We start from the raw sequence: 20,892 nt of genomic DNA, 5'->3' as shown, positions 1-20,892 counted from the left end.
GTCTCCTAAATAAAGATTTATATTTGTAACAAAATGCTCTGTTATATTAGATTTCATAAGAGGTTTCATTTGTAATATTTTTTATTTCTTTTGTGTCAGATCTGATCTTCCAGTAAATAAAGTAGGTACAGTAGGCAACATATTCATATCATGGCATAACAGGCTCTCTCTAGGCTCTACCTGCATATACCTATGTGTTGTATTTCTGTCAGTTTGGCTACAGTATGTAGACTGGTTGCATATTTGCTTCTTAAGTTGCTTAGTTACATCTTCGTGTCTTCAGTATTATTTAGTATTCTTCAAATACGGTATATACAAGAATTGTGTTATCTGCAGTCATTGTCTAAAAAATACTAATCCTTAAAAGAGGTTGTTGCCAACTTCAACCCTGTATACTGTAAACATGTTTGTAATAATCTTGGTCACACACATGCTCAGTAAAGAAAGGTTTCTGTAATGCTTATTATCATTCTATCATATTATCAAGGTTCTACCTGGAACCTTCTGTAAAAAGAAATCTTTCACAAAATATATAAAATAATAAATAAAATCAGGGGCAGCATGGTGGCTTAGTGGTTAGCACTGTTGCCTCACAGCAAGAAGGTCCTGAGTTTGAGTCCCAGGTTCGAACAGGCAGGGACCTTTCTGTGTGGAGTTTGCATGTTCTCCTCGTGCCTGCGTGGGTTTACTCCAGTTTCCTCACACAGTCCAAAAACATGTACATCAGGTTGATGGGTAATTCTAAATTGCCCGTAGGAGTGAGTGTGTGTGGTTGTCTGTCTATATGTGGCCCTGCAATATGTACCCCTACCTTTCACCCTATGTGCGCTGGAATAGGCTCCAGCAGACCCCCATGACCCTAACTAGGAATAAGCGGGTATAGACAATGGATGGAATATATAAAATCATTATACACAATGAAATGGCATACAGAAATGATTAGATAATGTATTATAACAATAATATAGAGATAAATAGAAGGTGACATTGCATTTTCATAATTCTCCCTTCATAGGGAATTTGGTGGAGATAAGAGGTGTACAACTGGAATAGAATCCCACAGGACAAGTTATTCAAACAGATGTTTTGCTGTAACAAAGTTAATGATACAGAGACTACTTTCACATGTTGCACAATGCAATGATGCTATTCTTTAGGGACTGTCCGGCCAGGATTACAGGAGTTTATATTAGTTTGATTGTGATTTTATTGTGGAATTGACCAAACTAAATTTGTTAGAAACAAACAAAGACAATAACTTCGATAGGGTGACGTAAAACAGTCCTCAATCTAAAGTTTTGACAATTTATGAAGTCTGGTGAAGTAGCTAAGGTTAACAAACTGTCAGAGAAAGAATTCACCATGCTGACAGAGCTGTCTTTTTTTTTTATCTTATTCTGTTTTGTCCCCTCAGTGTTATTCAGTGTTTCCAGAGGCATAGTCCAAGGGTTAATATTTAATGTTAGCTCAGCTGTTTTGGGTTTAAATCCACAGGCATGGTTATTTGTGGCAGTAAAACATACATCTCTTGTTCCCTCGGGCCAAGGGAAGGTCCAGACGGCGCTGGTGGAATTCGTCGAGTAGAGAAGGATCGAGGATGTCATCATGATCCACCCACGAACGTCCCTCCAATCCGTACCCTTCCCAGTCGACCAGATATTGCAGGCGGCCGCCCTGACGCCTGGAGTTCAGGATGTCCCGGACCTGGTAAACGGTGTTGTCCAACATCGATCTCAGGTGGCGGCGACACCTCGGGCTCTGTGGAAGGAGGGAGAACAGGATTAGCAAATGGTTTCAACACAGAGACATGGAAGGATGGTGAGATCCGGTAGTGCTCCGGCAGGTTGAGCTCATAGGTCACTTCATTAATGGGCCGCCGGATGGTGAAGGGACCTATGTAGCGGGGACTGAGCTTTTTGCTAGGGAGCTTAAGCCGGATGTCCGTTGTGGAGAGCCAGACTCGGTCGCCCGGATGGTATTGAGGTGTTTCTTTCCGGCGCGAGTCAGCCTGGCTCTTCTGCCGGCACACTGCGCGGCGCAGGTGTACATGTGCCGATTCCCAAACCCTCTCACTCTCTCTGAACCAGTGGTTGACCGACAGTATTTCTGATGGTTCACCCGACCATGGGAACAGAGGCAGCTGGTAGCCGAGTACGCACTGAAATGGAGTGAGTCCGGTGGTTTCTTGGCGGAGAGTTCTGGGCGAACTCGGCCCAAGGGAGGTATTGGCTCCAGTCGTGCTGGTGATCGTGGCAGTAAGCTCGGAGGTAACGTGCCACTTCTTGGACCTTCCGCTCGGTCTGACCATTAGTCTGAGGATGGTAGCCAGACGACAGACTTACGGACACTCCCAGCTGTTTAAAGAAGCTCCTCCATAATCTGGAGACGAATTGCGGTCCCCTGTCGGACACAATGTCTTCAGGGAGGCCAAAGTGCTGGAAGATGTGATGGAACAGAGCCGCCGCTGTCTCCCAAGCAGTGGGCAGGCCCTTGAAAGGTAGTAACTTGCACATCTTGGAGAATCGATCCACCACAACGAGGATGGTGGTGAGGCCGTTGGACGGGGGTAAGTCTGTGGTGAAATCGATTCCCAGATGAGACCAGGGACGATGAGGAACAGGAAGGGGCACGAGCTTACGCAGATGGCGTGGTGTAGATGTTATGGCACACACTGGGCATCCTCCCACGAAACGAACTACATCGTGAGCCAACTGAGGCCACCAATACCTTCCCTTTAGGAGTGAGAGGGTTCGTTGTCTGCCCGGATGTCCAGAGCCCGGAGAGGAGTGTACTGAATCCAGAAGAGAGATACAAAGAGATGTTGGCACGTATGTCTTCCCTTCCGGACCTCCTGGCGGAGCAGGTTCGTTGGCTGTGGCGGCACAGATCTCCTCGTCGATGGCCCATATGAGAGGGCAGACAAAGAGATCAGGAGGGAGTATGGGCATGTCTTCGTCCTGCTGCGGCTCGGGGGAGTGAATACGGGAGAGAGCATCGGCCTTTGTGTTACGGTTTCCTGGGCGATATGTGACTGTGAAATGAAACCTGGTGAAGAATAACGCCCAACGAGCTTGCCGTGGATTCAAGCGTTTCGCTTCTTTGAGGTACTGAAGGTTCTTGTGATCCGTGACAACCTCGAATGGGTGGTTAGCTCCCTCCAGCCAATGCCGCCACTCTTCTAGGGCCAGCTTAATGGCGAGTAGTTCCCTATTGCCGATGTCGTAATTTTGCTCCGCCGGGGATAACTTCTTGGAGAAGTACGTGCACGGGCGGAGCGCAGGCGGTTCACCTCCTCTTTGTAATAGCACCGCCCCTATGGCTGAGGCTGACGCGTCCACCTCTACCACAAATGGTCGCTTGGGATCTGGGTGCATGAGGGTAGGTGCTGAGCAGAAAGCGGCTTTTAACTTCTTGAAGGCCTCAACCGCTGGAGCCATCCAGCATAGTGACTTGGGGTTGCCGCATAAGAGGGAGGTGAGAGGCGCGGTGTGTGTGCTGAAGTTGGCGATAAACCGACGGTAAAAGTTCGCAAACCCCAGGAAGCGCTGAAGTTCCTTGATTGACTGAGGTTGCGGCCAGTTCTTCACCGCTTCCACCTTGGATTGATCCATCTGAACACCTTCTGCGGAGATGATATAACCTAGGAACTGGATGCTGGGATGGTGGAACTCGCACTTTTCAACCTTTAGATAGAGGCAGTGATGGCGGAGACTGTCGAGCACCTGCCGAACATGAACGATGTGCTCCGACTGGTTGGATGAATAAATAAGGACGTCATCGATATAAACAATCACAAACCGGTGGAGCATGTCCCGGAATATCTCGTTCATGAAACTTTGAAATACCGCGGGGGCGTTGGCGAGACTATACGGCATGACTAGGTATTCATAGTGCCCGGATGGAGTGATGAATGCTGTCTTCCACTCATCGCCGCGCCGTATGCGGATCAAGTTGTAAGCACTTCTCAGATCAAGCTTGGTGAAATGGCGAGCTCCCCGTAGTTCCTCAAGCGCCGCAGGAACTAAAGGCAGGGGGTAGGCGAATTTTACCGTCTGGGAATTGAGACTCCTGTAATCTATGCACGGCCGAAGCCCACCATCTTTTTTGGCTACAAAAAAGAAGCTAGAAGCCGCTGGGGAGGTGGACGGGCGTATAAAGCCTTGGCGTAGTGCTTCCTGAATATACTCCTCCATGGCTTGTGGCTCCGGCATGGACAATGGATAGATGCGCCCTTTAGGCATCTTAGCTTCGGGCAGAAGGGTTATGGCACAGTCCCAAGGTCGGTGTGGTGGCAGTTTTGTCGCGGCGGCCTTACTAAAGACATCCTGGTAGCTCTTACACTCAGCAGGAACATCCACATTGCTGTTTTGTTGGGGACTCTCTATGGTTGTTGCCCCCAGAATGGCTGTCTCAGGGACCGGAATCGGGAGAGCTCGCAGGCAGGACTGTGAGCAGAAATCGCTCCACTCTTTGATATTCCCGGTGCTCCACCTGATGTAGGGTTGGTGGAGCGCTAACCAGGGGCATCCCAGGATGATGTCTACCCAAGCTTCCTCCAACACCAGAAGGGAGAGTGTCTCTTCGTGGAGACAGCCAATTCGGAGGGTCAACTCTGGGGAGATCCACTGCACCAGCCCATGACCCAGCAGTTTTCCCTGGATAGTTGTTATTTGATAACGTGTCGGGCTTCGGTGTCTGGGGAGGTGACAGGTGGACAGGGCACGCGAGGAGATGAAATTCCCTGACGCACCAGAGTCGAAGAGCACGGTAACTGGATAAGATCGAGAGTCATAAATTAAAATGGCTTCATGGTAACGTGGGTTGGTGATAATGGAACTTAGATGGAGGGTACTCACTGCTGGGCATGGAGGATGGACTGGGCAGGTATGGAGAAAGTGACGGAACTCATCGCAGTACCCACAGAGTCCCAGCTGGAGACGACGCTGATGTTCGACCGGATGTATTCAGCCTTCCGCATGGCCGCGGGCGCGGGAGGATCAGCGTGGGGTGAGGTATCGGATTTGGTGCAGGAGGTGGTCCGGCGAGGATTTGCTGCAAGTCCGGCATGGGAGGCCCGTCGGAATTCAGGGCTTGCATGTTCAGGTGAGTCTTTTCTTTTTATAGCGGGGCGAGTATTTCTGTAAGGACAGGACTCAGAAGGCAGAGAGAGAATCCAAACGTGCTTTAATGAACTCAGTCAGGAGCAGGAAAAGCATAACTAAAAAAGGCAAACGGGCAGGTAGGTAAAATGTAACTCAGATAAATCAGAAAAGGCAGGTTGGCTGACAAACGGAGCATGCACTTATGGCACATGCACCTAAACAGTCTTAATACTCGCCGCTGACGTTAGCGAGAGGGGGCTTTAAATAGACGCCGAGATGATTGCGTGCAGGTGACGTGATTAGTATTCCGGTGATTGAGAGCGGAAACGTGTAGCTGGGGCCGGCATGCCCGTTACATTATTATTATTATTATTATTATTATTATTATTATTATTATTATTATTATTATTATTATTATTATTATTTCTGGAAGCTTTAATTATTATTTATAAATTTTATACATGAAGTTTATTCAGAAACTCCAATCTGTATCTCAAACAATCCCACGTGGGGTCGCGAGCAATCTCTGCACCTCTGACGTCACCTGCGTGTTCACTTAGTATTGTTTATTTGGGTTTAAACTGTCTCCATGGTGATGATGCAATCCATCCAATACTTTTAAATCAACACACAGCATTTGGACTTCTCATTGGATACGGATAAACAACTTATCTCTACAGCATCTCATCTCTACAGCATCTCAACTCTATAACAACTCATCTCTACAAACAGCGACAACCGACAAAGAACTTCAGACAGCGATGGATACTTCAGTGCTGGAGAGCAGAACAGCACCTGCTGTAATGTTGAGGACAACAGTACAGACTCCTCCATCTCCCAGTCTGGGGTATTGTACACTGCTGCAGCTGAGATACAAACACACACACACACACACACATTCTACTAATGTTGAGTTTTGTTCCTTTATTTCTAGACAGTCCAGAGAGTCGGCTCCGCTGGCTTGAAACTGCTCACTGCTGGACTCTCGAGGTAATCACAGTATTTATTACTCTCATGAAGAGATTCCACTATAACGTTTATTAAAAGAGAACTTAAATGAACTGAAGTTGTAGATCTTGAGTTTCATCTAACTGTCGTTTGCAGGGATTCCCTTTCCATAACATCTGTGAGGACAGTTTCCATGGCATTCAGGTAAGGGGTTGTTCATTGTGTCATCACTCAATTGTGTTAATTGCAGTTACTGATTGTGTTTGTGTGTTTTAAGGTCGGTGAGCCAATCCTTCAGCTGCTGCCAAACGAACACCACCAGGAATCTTCACCCGTCCTTCTGGTAACCAAACCTTTCATTTATTTACTAAAGCTGATCACTGGATTTCACAGGGTTGTTTTGACTGCAAGGAAAGTGAGAGAATGTTACTTGTGTTATTATAAAACTGCTGTGATAGGAAGCAGTTATATTCATCATGCTCTTCATTTCACAGACGCTTGATGCTGGTGAGCTGATCAGCGCCTGGCGAGATATCCAGTTCCTCTCTGCACGCACCTTTACCTTCCTGTCTGGGGTATTCTACAGTGCTACAGCTGAGATACAAGCACACACATCCTTCTTTACAAGTTCTAATGTTTAGTTTGGTTTCTCTATTTCTAGGCAGTGGAAGTTAAGGGATACTTCCTCGGGATGATAAGGGGTCCTGAGAGTCGTTTTTGCTGGTTTAAAACCACCAAGACGCGCTACATCGACCAGCTGGTAATCACCATCTTTGTTACTCTGATGAAGAGAATTGATATTAATGATTATTAGATGAACACTTTTGAGAAGTAGATCTTCAGTTTCAGCTAATTGTCATTTTCAGGGATTCCCTTATCAGACCACCATCGAGGACAGTTTCACTGCCATACAGGTGAGGGATTATCTGTTGTGGCATCACAAAACTTTTGTTAGTTGCAGTGACTAATTGTGTTCACTTCAAATTGTTCTCTTAAGGCTGAATTTGGGAAGGTTACAGAGCTCCTTTCCTGTAACCGGGTGGAAACCATCATGGAGCCACTTGAGGATTTTCTGGTAAATTTATTGCAATGTCATGAAGTCTGTATTTTAGATAGTAACTCTTGAAAACTGGTAAACATACGGGTCTAGAGTGTTAATTTTTTTTAATTTAACAGCGAACCTTGGTGTCCTGCACGTTCCTGCATGTGGCTAAAGATGGTCAGGTGAACATCTCCACCTGGGAGCAGGAGCAGGTTGACTCTCCCCACAGTGATTCAGAGGAACAGTACGACTCTGAGGTAATTCTGTATTTCAGACCTGATGTGTATCTACAGATGCTGCTATTCCCCTGAATGATAGGCTGTAACATTTACTGTGTGAGTTTTAATGATTTATTGCTAATGTGTCTTGCAGGAGAGTGAGGAGAGCCTTAGCCAGGAGGAGATGGAGGTGCCCTTTACTTGGTACGATTCTCTTCACAGTTTAATGGTATAAAGGTGTAATGTATGTTTAATACACTAAGCATGTAAATCTTTGTTTCTTAGGGACCATCTTACAGAGAGAGGGGTAACTGATATCAGCCTGAAGCTGCATGCTCTCCGTGAGGCGTTCGCTGTGAGTAAAATATTTGTTTAGCTGCTGTTTTTGTGCAGGTAAAGTCCACTCTGTTTTAACTTACATTGTGTGCTGTCTTATATTCAGATTCATCTTGACTGCATCGATAATCAGAACTTCTTGTTCGTTATGGGGAAGAAGATCGTGATGCGTCTGGCAGCAGTTAACAACCAGGTGACTTCAGAATGATGATAGACTGTTTCCTTGTGCAACATACTTTCAGTTACTGGGCTTGAAAATGATGTAGTTGTTATAAAAATGTGGTAATGAGGAATCAAGGAATAATAATTATAATAAGAAGCATCAGTAGCCCATTTTTTTTGCTTTATAACAATCACAGCCTGCTAAAAGTGAAAGACATTCTTAGGATAAATATTAAAATAAAATGTTAATAAATGTTAATAAAATTAAAACATAATGAAGATGGCTCTGGGATATGAAGTAGTTGGACATTTGGCCCATGTAGAACATCATCTTTGTATCTTTAGTAAAGTACTGGACATGCTGGAGGCTTACATACTGCTTCTTGTCAGGGTTTAAAATGAGTTGCCACGTTGAAAACTATAGCCAATGTGAGTTACAGAGATTTATTTTGTTTGTTTGTTTTAACAGGATGCAGGTCGTGTACAGCTGGCCTACGAGGCTCTGATTCGGTTCCTGAAGACTCCTTCTAATCAGGACTCGATTGCAGCAGAGCTATGTAAGCTTATAAATGCTTGTGTAACATGACTCATGTTTAAATATAAAAGATTTTGATGTGATAGAAAACAGGACTCCATTATATAAAGCTAATTTCTTTTTGTAACTTTTCTCTTCTGTGCAGGTCTACCACTACAACTTCGTGGACATCTTTTTCGAGGTGCTTCTATTCAGCTACTTCACAAACAGCTCAACACCTGAGACAGTAAGAGTCTTATCAGGAGATTTAAAAGCCATGCTTGAATGTAGTTTCAGAACATGGCTTATTTGATCTCATTTTGTTTTTCCATGTTGTTAACCCTGATATGACATGATATTAATGGAGCTTGTCGTCTTTCTTTGCTAAAGCTTAAGGGAGGATTCTTGGAGCGCCTGTTTGCCCTCATCAGCATGTGGGAGGTAGACGTGTGGAAGCCTGCAGCAAGGACCTACATTAAAGTGCTTATTGTAAGTGTCTAATATCTTCTGATGCTGTGATTCTCAGTATTGTATCCTAAACTCAGTGACACTGTGTTGGATTGTGACAGTGATCATGTAATTTGTCTATAGGACCAGCTTACAGATCTTGCTGAAGTACTGTTTACTCAGCCCCCGGAGTTCTACCACGACCCAGCAGCCATAGCCAGCAAACTGAGACCTTTCCTCAGACGGCGTGTCCAGACAATGATGGACATTTTGTGGAAGCTCTGAGCAATGTCCTTCCTTCTACCCAATTCCTCTTTTCTTCCTTCTTTCCATTTCTTTTCTATACATTGCTCAAGCTCTCCACACGTAAGTAGAAATTAATTTTATTCTCATTTTTGTTTAACTTCATATTAAAGTATTCTCTTTTCTTCCCTACAGGTCTGTACAGTGAACCCAGCACCCAAGGATTAGTTTTAATTTCCCTCATCCCTCATAGAGCTTCCCTTATTAATCTATCCCTCTGTCTTTGTCTATTTAGATATATGTAAATTGTAAATAGTATAAATAGCACCTGCAGGTAGAATTGTTGTAAATAGACTTATAGGTGTGTATTGTTTATATAATTGACTTTAATAAATGTTTTCATTTGTTCCTATGACAGTCTCATTCTGATTATTTTTAGTCATCAGTATGTCTATAATTTCCCTTTAAAAAGCAACACAACACTAAATGAACTTTTCACTCATATACAAATCCTTTTTAAAGAATTTCAGAAACTTTGTAAGGTTTACTAAAATGTGAAAAATGACAAATAACATCAAACAAAATCCAGATATTTATAGTCTTGGAAAGTCTGTTTAAAGCCCCAAAATATAGAAAAATCTGTAATATTTGGAGAATCACACGTTTACATTTAAGCATCCAGAGCACAGTTGTGTAAAAAAAACTCTAAAATCTTTAGATAAAAATCTGAAAATCTAAATTGTAGAGGACTAAAACAATGTGGATTTACAGTTTACACCAAATCACACCACTGTAGCACATCATTTATAATGCAGTTACTCTGAACGCTCAAGGTTACTTTTTAAGAAGAAACAGTTTATAATATCAGCAGTCTTTATGGTGTTTTCCAAAATAAATAAATAAATTAAAATCCTGTTTACAAAAATGAAGGTTGGTTAGAATTTTAAAATGGAATGGAATGCATTTTTTCTTTCAGTCATTTCCAAACGCACTGTTAGAAAAACACCAGTGATTTAATTTGTGTGTTTTTGTACTTTCTAGTTTCTTAACAAAGTACATTAAAGTACAGTAAATAAAACAATAAATAAAATTGAACTCTGTTTCTTTCTCCAGTTTGGCTTTAAGCAGTTTTATTATTTAGAATGGGATGCTCATGATTTTTGCATAACTTGCTGTTCTCTAACAAGGTGCTTAATGGCAAAATTCACTACTGGTGTTTGATCCATGATTCGACCTATAACTTTTCTGGTTCACTTAGAATTGGTATTTAAACAGTCCTCTTCATCATGCTGTTCACATTTTGACATCATGAGACCAAGACCACACCTAACAATTGATCAATAGTACCTCACCATTGGGAGGCTTCAAACAGGATGTTCTCAGAGGGAAGTGGCCACTGAGCTTAGAGTGTCACAGAAAAAACCTATGGGATCAGCTGAGTGCGCCGTGTAGAGGCTCGTAACCCTGCACCCCAGAACCTCAATGACCTGAGGGCCGCCCTTCAAGAAGAGTGGAATGCCATGCCTCAGCAGACAGTAAATCGACTCGTGAACAGCATGAGACGTCGTTGTCAAGCTGTAATTGATGGTCAAAGGCACATGACAAATTATTGAGACACTGACATTTTTTGTTGTGGTATACCCACCACTGTTGTTGGCTTTTGTTTCAATACATTGTTGAGATGAGGAAATCACCACTGCATGCTTCTACTTAAATGCCCTACATATGATATAATATCACTTTAGTGTGAACTTTTTACAATGTTTTATCCTGAATTTTGCCACCGGAGTGTAGAGGAATTAAGTAAATGTTGAGTGTTTTATTAGAGCACTGTGGCCGTTTACTGTACACGACTTTGACTGACATCTCTCTCCGCACACTCACACACACACACACACACACACACACACACACACGCTCGCGCCAAAATACCGCGAGAGTGTACACTCGAATATGCGCTAGAATAGCTCTCGCGATACTTTAATGTCATACACTTATCGGTCTGCGCAGCGCCGCTTTCACACCACGTGACTAAAATACCTTACAGCCTTTGAGCAGGACAGCAATAAAAATGTCAGAAAACACAACAATCTTATTATTCAGATAAAAGTCTAACTTCTAATATTTAATGTTAACACAGTTGATAAAAGCAGGCTAACAAATGTATGTTGTGTCAAAAAGGAGGCCCACTGTCTCTGATTCTGAAAACCCCTGACATATAGGACCCGTTTGATTATTATTCCATACCCAAGACGTAAAAAAGCCTTAAATTAAATAAGCCTAAGATAGATCTAAATAAAATATAAACTGTTAAAGTGCTAAGATATTACAGTCTGAACATCATGACTTTCTATTATTCAACTAATGCAGTATTTAAGTTAAAATACAGACATGGTTTAGGTGAACAATGGGCCAGAACAGACTCCATCATTCGGCTGTTCTGTCAATAGAAAAGGAATTCTCAGCACTATAAATACTAGTATGGTGACTCAAGTCTCGGAGATACTCTCTGATGATTTCACCCTCAAAGAAATAGTATAGAAAAGTCACCAAGAGCATGAAGTAGACAAGATATAAGCAGCGAGACAGATGAGAGATGAGAGAACAATAAGAGAAGAGAAGCTGTAAAAAAAACAAACAAAAAAACAAACAAAGAATAATTCATACAGTAGTGGCAGCATAAATCAGGAATCTTCTCCCTGAGAAGATGCTGGTGAACTACACTGCCATCATCGAATCTATCCTCACATCCTCCATCACAGTCTGGTTTGCTGCAGCTACAGCCAGGGACAAGGCTGCAGTCTCCCATCTCTCCAGGAGCTGTACCTCTCCAGGACTCGGAGACGCGCAGCCAAGATCGCAGCCGACCCCTCTCATCCCGGAAATGAACTTTTTCAGTCCCTCCCCTCTGGCAAGAGGCTCCGGTCCATCAGGACCAGGACCTCACGCCACTAACAGTTTCTTCCCCACTGCAGTCAGCTTGCTGAACAGTGCCTCACTTACCCCCAGATGATCCCCCCAACCCTGACACTCACTTCCACATTGTAAATTGCACTACTGTTCATTCAAACTCACACTTTTGTACACCATATTTATCTCATTCTAGACTGTGTACATACCTCACATCTGTATATAGGTTTGGACAGTCACTTTCACTTTTTACATTCTATTGCACTACTTCTCATGCAAGTCACTTTATACAGTATTTATTTAACTTATTCTAGCTCTTTTCTAAAATTGTGTACATTTGTACAGATATCACATACCTGTGTACATGTTTGCACCTGACACCAAGACAAATTCCTAGTACTGTAAAGTGCTCTTTGCTGACGCTTTGCTGTACCTGGCAATAAAACTTTTTCTGATTCTGATTCTGATTAAATAAAAGGTGCATGTATAATATAGATTATTGTAAAATAATAGAAATAATAAAGGATCTCCACGGCACAGCTACACACACAAGCTGTAAAACAGATAATATTGCATGGCACACCTGTGTGAGAGAGAAAAGTTAAATTAATTAATGAAATTAATGAACTCCTTTTTTAGTAGCAAGACTCTGAAATGATGGGAGGAGTCAGAAAAAAGATTGAACTTGAAGTTGCATACTGTTTGTGTTAATTTGTGTTTATTGTTAAACATTATTACATAAAAATGCTTTTACAAAACATGTTATTCTTGCTTACCCCCTCTCTCTAAGTAGCCCCTGATGTTTCAGGCTCAACCCCTGATGTATTCAAATCCTAGATATGCAGGTGAAGGTGGGACTTCCTTTTCTGCCATGTTGTGAGATGAAGGTAAGATTATTTACTTTGGTATTCTAATTTAAAATGAGATTAATTGTAAATTAAAAATATATGTGCATGCATGAAGGCATAAAGAAGATTTTCGTCATGGTTTAATGTTTTTTTGGTACTTTGCATGTTTAGAAAATAAGTTTTTCTTTTTGTTGCCTCAAGGCAACATTGTGTGATAAGGGGTAGTTTTTAAGGAAGTGTTTTGATGTCATCACAAGTATTTATGCACAATATAAAAATATTTATTTTCTCTTTTGGATTTAATTTTACTTCTTTTAACACATTGTGCCAGAAAAATGGACATAAAGTTGTTCTATGGAAAGCAAGTGCAGAATTGGAATGTTAGGCAAATCATATCTGACAGTGAGGACAGTGAGGAGGAGTGGAATGGAGAAAAAAGGTTTATGCAGAAGAGGAAAAATAATTTTCATTTAGGGTTTGGATTGTTGAGCTCATTTGTACACAACGAGGTCTAATGAGTTGATTTATTTCCTGTAGTAGAATGGTTGTGATAGGTTTATGCAGGAGACAGCATAAAAAAATAGTAGTCAAATGTCACACTGTTTTATTTTTGCTGTGCTTTCATTGGAAACTAACATTTTGTATATTTTTATAGATAGTCAAGATAGATGTAATACCACAGAGAATGATGAAGGTGAAATTTTGTCTGAAGATGATGAGGTTCTTTCTAAACCCCTCAATGGAAAACATGTCTCACCACTGCCTCCAGTTCACCCTGTATGGTTACAGATCCCTCCATCAGCTGGTGAAATTCAAACTACTTCTCTCTGATGACCTCTATGATCTTATTGTTCATATTTTGGTGTGATTTATACACATGGGTTTATGCATTCTGACTTTTGGAGGCTTTATATTTATATTTTATGATGAAACATGAAAAGACTTTAAAGGTCATCTGTCTTGTTCTGATCATGTTAAATACACTACATTGCCAAAAGTTTTGGGATGTCTGCCTTTACATGGACATGAATTTTAATGTCATCCCATTCTTAATCCGTAGGTTTTAATATGGATTTGGCCCACCCTTTGCAGCTATAACAGCTTCAACTCTTCTAGGAAGGCTTTCCACAAGGTTTAGGAGCGTGTTTATGGGAATGTTTGACCATTCCACTAGAAGCGCATTTGTGAGGTCAGGCACTGATGTTGGACAAGAAGGTATAACTCATAGTTTCTGCTCTAATTCATCCCAAAGGTGTTCTATCGGGTTGAGGTCAGGACTCTTTGCAGGCCAGTCAAGTTTCTCCACACGAAACTCACTCATCCATGTCTTTATGGACCTTGCTTTGTGCACTGGTGTACAGTCATGTTGGAACAGGAAGGGGTGATCCCCAAACTGTTCCCACAAAGTTGGGAGCATGAAATTGTCCAGAATGTCTTAACGACACATTCTTTCACAAATGTTTGGAGAAGCAGTCTGCATGCCTAGGTGCTTGATTTTATACACCTGTCGCCACAGAAGTGATTAGAATACCTGAATTCAATGATTTGGAGGGGTGTCCCAAAACTTTTGGAAATACAGTGTATAAACACAACTAGACTGAAATATACCAGTATGATATGCAACTAATTGTTAAACATGAATTAACTAAGGAAACCAGTAGATATCAGTTTATACCAGGCTCAGCAGTATCACTCTCAGTTATGATCAGTTAATTCAATAAAAAATTCATTAGGCAAGAGGAATTTAGGGAGAAACTTATTAATTAACTGATGAGAAACTGAACAACTGTGTTTACTCTAGTGATCCACTGTGGACCAGCAGAGCCAGCATCCAAGCACACCTCCTTTAATGCATCAGTTGCATTTCTGGGTTTAAAATGTGAGTGAAAGCAGGAAAATCACCAAACTGGATGCTGGCCTTTCAGGACTGGAGTTTGTACCTACGGATTAGTTTATAACCAGTGTCCATCTGCTGTGTGACAGACATACGAACATGTGTTTTAAATGTGGGGTTGGTTGTCTGTATTGAACCAGGGCAAGAAGACACCGAATAAGGAGTGAGAGTGTGAGAGAGTGTGTGTGCATGAGAGAGTGACGCAGAGAGCAGTATGTCATCCTTTGCTTATATCTGCATGGAGACATACAGAAGGGTCTGATTGGTCCTTTCCTTCCCTCCCCTCTGACAGCTGGGTCTGAGTTCAGCGTGGCTTTGAGTTGTTTCATTCTCTTCATTCGTAGTAAGTCATTTTGCATAAAAGCAACCAGCAAATCCACTAGTGAATGCTGCTAGAAAAATGACAGTGATCCGAAACACACCAGCAAGTCCACCTCTGAATGGCTACAAAAAAAAAAATTAATGTTTTGGAGTTAGCTACCTAGTTAAAGTCCAGACTTAAATCTGATTGAGATTCTGTGGCATCACTTTAAACAGACTGTTCATACTAGAAACCCTCCAATGTGGCTGAATTAAAACAATTTAAAACAATTCTGCAAAGAAGAGTGAAGCAAATTTCTTCCAGAGTAATGTGAAAGACTCTAAATGCCTAATAACTAAATGCCAGTTATTGCTTATGCTTGATTGCAGTTGTTCCTGCCGAAGGGGCCACAAACTGGGGCAATTACTTTTTCACATGGGACCAGGCAGGTTTGGACAGTTTTTTACCCTTAATAAATGATATCATAATTTAAAAACTGCATTTTGTAATTACTCGCATAATTATCTTTGTATAATAAAACTGATGATCTGAACCATTTAAGTGAAAAAAAAACTTTTCTTTTTACACTGTATATACATATATATATATACATACAGTGCTGTGAAAAAGTATTTGCTGATTTTATATAGAATAATATTGCATAAGAAATAAAGCTCAGATATTTAGCGATAGACGGCCATGTTTTTTTTAGCGTGAGGGGAATCCCCTCATTACGTCACAAGATCCCTTGACGTAATGTTTATGTTTAAACTGAATTTCTAAGGTGTCGTGGTTGTGAAGATCGCAAGACTTGGATTATCCTTTGCTTTGTGATTTTTCTACACGCCTGTTTGGGATTTCTTCTTACTCCGCTACTGGACCTGACTTCTACACCGACTCTACAGCAGTGATGATGAACTTCAGAGGAGGAACCGCGCTTCAGCAGCACCAGGATGTGGAGCCCGAGCCCGGATGGAGCGGACTGGACGACCCCTGGAACGGTCAGTTACTGACTTTTCTCTTTTTCTCTTAAGTAGAAAGTCCTTTAAACACCGCGGTATTAGAAAAAAACTGCAATTGGGAATATCGTTTTATTTGGTTAGATGATTTGGAGAAAATCTGTTCGGCTAATCAATATTTGGCTAATCGCTTTACGGACACGATCATTATGCTAAAGCTAGCAGACAAAGTGGCAGACTCCGGTGAAACGAGCAGGGAGGAAATAAACAGTGTTAATGTTTTCAGATATGTTAAAATCAGCTTTTTATAAAAGTCGGAATGTTTATTTGACTCTTATTAAAGTTTACTAAGACAATTATTATTATAATTATTATATAGAGTATTAGCAAAGATTAGCTAGACCGCTAGTTAGCATGTAGCTAAGTAATTGTTTTTCAGTGTTCATATTTTTTTTAAAGAGTGAATAAAACAAGTTAAAATGTTTACAATAACATGATCTATTTTATTATTTGAACGATTTTTCATTGTCCGTGTTTGTCGAGTTGTTAAAGCGGAGAGAGGAAGGGGCTGTGAGGAAAGGCAGCTAGCTGAACAAAACCAATCGCTAGAAATAAATGGAGCTAATGTAGAGTGCAGCTTAGGCAAAAATATCAAGCTGTTTGTTTCACTTCTGTTCAGCAAGGATTTGTTTATAGCTGTAATGAATAAAATATTTAGGAGTAGTGTCATTTACGATAACGGGCGAATTTTTGAGAGGAGACACAAATGGACTCAAAGGGGATGTGAAGCGTTGGAGTAAGGAACTGATAAAGAAACACTGTAATAGAAATGTAGTTTAATCTGCATTGTTTTGGGGAAGATACTTTTGAGCATTGAGATAAGTGACCAGTGTGAGTAACAGTGAAGCCGTGATAGCGTAAGTAACTCCTATAAATGCAGAATATAAATACTGAGTTTTTCTGCACTGTTATAGGAAGATTACAGTAATATAGCTTGTGTAAATACGTCTTGTTTTGATAGGGAGGTTTTCCTGCTTTACAAAACATACACAGTGCTATTAAAAAAGGGTTTCTGCTTCTTTTTATGAGATGTTTTTAAATGTGCTGCATTGTCTGTTCATCTTGTTTGACACAGGGACACAGAGGGAGACGTTTGTGTTTCCGGAGGATGAGGACGATGACAACTGGCCTATGAGAAGCCACTCTCCTGTATGGATCCCACCACCTGTGGGGAGCCCAGCCCCACCTATGAGAGGTCCCTTTTCTGTATGGACCCCACCACCTGTGAGGAGCCCATCCCCACCTATGAGAGGCCTCTCTCCTGTATGGATCCCACCACCTGTGAGGAGCCTCTCTCCTCTATGGAAACCACCACCTGTATGGATCCCACCACCTGTGGGGAGCCCATCTCCACCTATGAGAGGCCTCTCTCCTGTATGGAGGAGACCATCCCCTTGCAGAAACCCTTCCTCTGTGATGAGTCCATCCCCAGTAATGTAACCATCCCCATTGAGGAAGCCATCACCTTCAGGGAATCCACAGAGTTTCACAGTTCCTCTGCCCCAGCCTCATGTCCAGATTAACCCCCACCACATAGTGGCTGGTCAGCTGTACGTTCCTGACCCACGCCAGGGCATAAGGAGGAGGAGGGACGAAGAGGATGATCAAGAAGCCCCTCCAAGTAGACGGCAGCATGTGGATCAGGATGGGTAGCTGGGTTTCATCAGGAGGATCATCCGATTCCCCGTTCACTGGGTTTCTATTTACATGGGAGAGCTGTATGTTCAGAAGCTCAGTCATCACCTCATCTTCATCACCTCATATCCATGATGTATGGTAAGTATCTGTGGTAAGTATCTGTGGTAAGTATGTGTGGTAAGTATTTCACCCCTAGATTTCAGCATTTGTCTTTTTCAGCCTTTTAACATGTGGGGTGGTGAGAATCTGTTGTTTCTTTTGTATTTTGCATTTGCATTTAGTTTGTGTTAAATGTATAGGATTTTTATAATATTAATTTTGTTTATTTATATATTTATATATAATATTTTATATATATTTATATATATTAATAAATAAATAGAAATTGTATTGTTGTAGAATCATGCCTTGTTGTAAATATGTGAATATTACATTTTTAAGATTTAGATTTTAATATTAAGTTATAGAAATGTAGTGTTGCATTATAAAATGTTAAAATAGTGTATAAAATATTAATATCTGTAATAGGTCCGTGTACTTTTTGGTATTTGCCAAATTACCAAAAAGTACACGGACCGTAATAAGTGTACAGTTTGTCATTGCTTGTAAATAGTTAATAAATTATTTTTTGGTTCAATTCACACGTGTCTCAAGTGTCTTTTTTTTATAACACATCATAAACATTTCTCATTTGTTTCTCATATAATTACACAGTAAAAAGAGTACAGTATTGCTGTATTACATATCAGTATTTTTCTAAAACAACAGCCATGTTACAGTGTGAAATGCTGTCAGACTGTGTGTGTATGTGTGTGTGTGTGTGTGTGTAATGAGATGAATTCATTGAAAGCTAAATAAAATCTGAAGGAATTCCAATCCCAGATCCACCACAAGGCCCTCAACCCTCAATTACTCAGTTGTATAAAATAAGATAAAATGTAAGTTTCTCTGGATAAGGGCATCTGCTAAATGCCAGAAACGTGAATGTAAATGTCTGATATCTGCCTCTTGTCTCCTCAGTTCTGGTTAAACCTATGAGAGTGTCACACTTATTCAAAACACACGTCACTAAGACCTGTTACAAACATATTCTGTCTAATTTAACTCTGAATGAAATAAAACTTCATAAACCTCCTGATATTAATTATACTTTTTTCCACCCTCATCGTCCTGACTCCTGACCCTGAGGCTGACCAGTGTGATGTTATCCAGTGTGACAGTGCTGTTAAAGATTTAATATAATTTGGTAATTTAATATAATTTAAAACAGCTTTTACTTGTACTAAAGATTTTAGGAGTACTTCTACTTTTATATATATATATATATACAGTATCTCACAAAATGTGAGATAAGATTGTTGTGTTTTCTGACATTTTTATTGCTGTCCCGCTCAATGGCTGTAAGCAGGGGCGATTCTAGGATTTTCATTTAAGGGGGGCCATTTCATTTCAGCCCCCAATGAGGGTATAATAGTAAAAATAAATAAAATAAAATAAAATAAAGGTTTGTCTAACAGGGTATAGGTAAACTTATTGCAGCATTCCACTGTATTGCATAGATGTGTATAACATTTGAGTACTGAACAAGCCAAATACAAGTCTTCCTGATCACACACAACCGCGGTGAAGTTAGTTTGATATTCGGACATTAGACGGACATTTGGAAGCGGTATTTTAGGGACCGTCGACAAATTTCTGTACGACTGAAATGTGGTACTTATTACTTACCTGGCTACGTTCCCCAGTTATTCTAATTTCTTCTTAAATATACATATGGCATGCGTCATTGCAAACAGATTTTGTTTATTTATAAATAAGAATTTAATTAATAGATAGTATTAATTATGTATAATGTGAATAAATTTTTTATTATTAATTTATTTTTTACTATAAAAATTAGGCCCTATTCCTTCAATAGCTGGTAGGTCATGTAACCCTGTGACCCCAAACTAGTACCAAAATAATATAATTGGAATCCCCCACAAGATACATCTTTGTATCTTCTTTTATTTTTATTTAAAAAAAAAAAACACTATTTCTTCAGTAGCTTCTAGGTCATGTGACCCTGTGACCCCAAACTAGTACTAAAATCTATCTCTATCTCTGTCTTAATTATTAGTAGATAGATAGATAGATAGATAGATAGATAGATAGATAGATAGATAGATAGATAGATAGATAGATAGATAGATAGATAGATAGATAGATAGATATGCACAGTGTGTGGGAATGGAAACTTTGCAGCTTCAAACAGCCAGAAAAAAATATGGAAATGCTGTTTGTGTGTTTAAGAAGACCACTGAGTAATAACAATAAAAAATTGTGTTTAATCGTGAGAAAAAATGACTTGTTTATTTAAATAAGAAAGGAATTAAACAAATGAAGAAAATAAACAAATAAATAAAAATCAATGAAGACATATTTTGGGATAGCAAGTGGAGTACTTTGTAGGGATGACCATGGATTATTTTTGGTACTAGTTTGGGGTCACAGGATCACATGACCTAGAAGCTATTGAAGAAATAGTGACTTAATACAATTAAAATTAAATAAAAATCAGTGAAGATGTTTTTGGATAACAAGAGGTGTACCCTGTGGAGGTTTCCAAGTAGATTATTTTAGTACTAGTTTGGGGTCACAGGGTCACATGACCTTGCAGCTATTGAAGGAATAGTTTTTTTTTTTTTATTAAAAAGTAAATTAATAATTACAAATTAATTCACATGATACATAATTATTGCTATCTATTAATTAAATTCTTATTCATAAATAAACACAATCTGTTTGCAATGACGCATGCCATATGTATATTTAAGAAAAAATTAGAATAACTGGGGCACGTAGCCAGGTAAGTAACAAGGACCACATTTCAGTCTTACAGAAATTTGTCGACGGTCCCTAAAATACCGCTTCTGAGTGTCTGTCTAATGTCCGAATATCAAACTAACTTCACCGCGGTATCCAGTGTGTACAGTTTATGGAGAATCGCAGAATTTTTAGGGGGGCTGAGTAGAAATGTTAGGGGGGCTAAAGCCCCCCCCTAAAAATGGCCTAGCGACGCCCATGCTGAAGAGACATTGTTAAAAACATTCATCTAATTTCAGCTTTTGTCTAGACAGGCACTGAATTCTGCAGCCCATAAATGAGCACCTGTTGTGGGAAGTAGTAGCTCAGTGGTCAAGGTGTTGGCTCAATGATTTGATGATTGTGAATTCAATTTCCAGGACCACCAAGCTGCTGCTGCTGCTGCTGCTGCTGCTGCTGGACCCT

This window comes from Hemibagrus wyckioides, linkage group LG09 (genome assembly GCF_019097595.1).
Source record: "Hemibagrus wyckioides isolate EC202008001 linkage group LG09, SWU_Hwy_1.0, whole genome shotgun sequence".
Lineage (NCBI taxonomy): Eukaryota > Metazoa > Chordata > Actinopteri > Siluriformes > Bagridae > Hemibagrus > Hemibagrus wyckioides.
Note: the sequence above shows the minus strand (reverse complement) of the source record.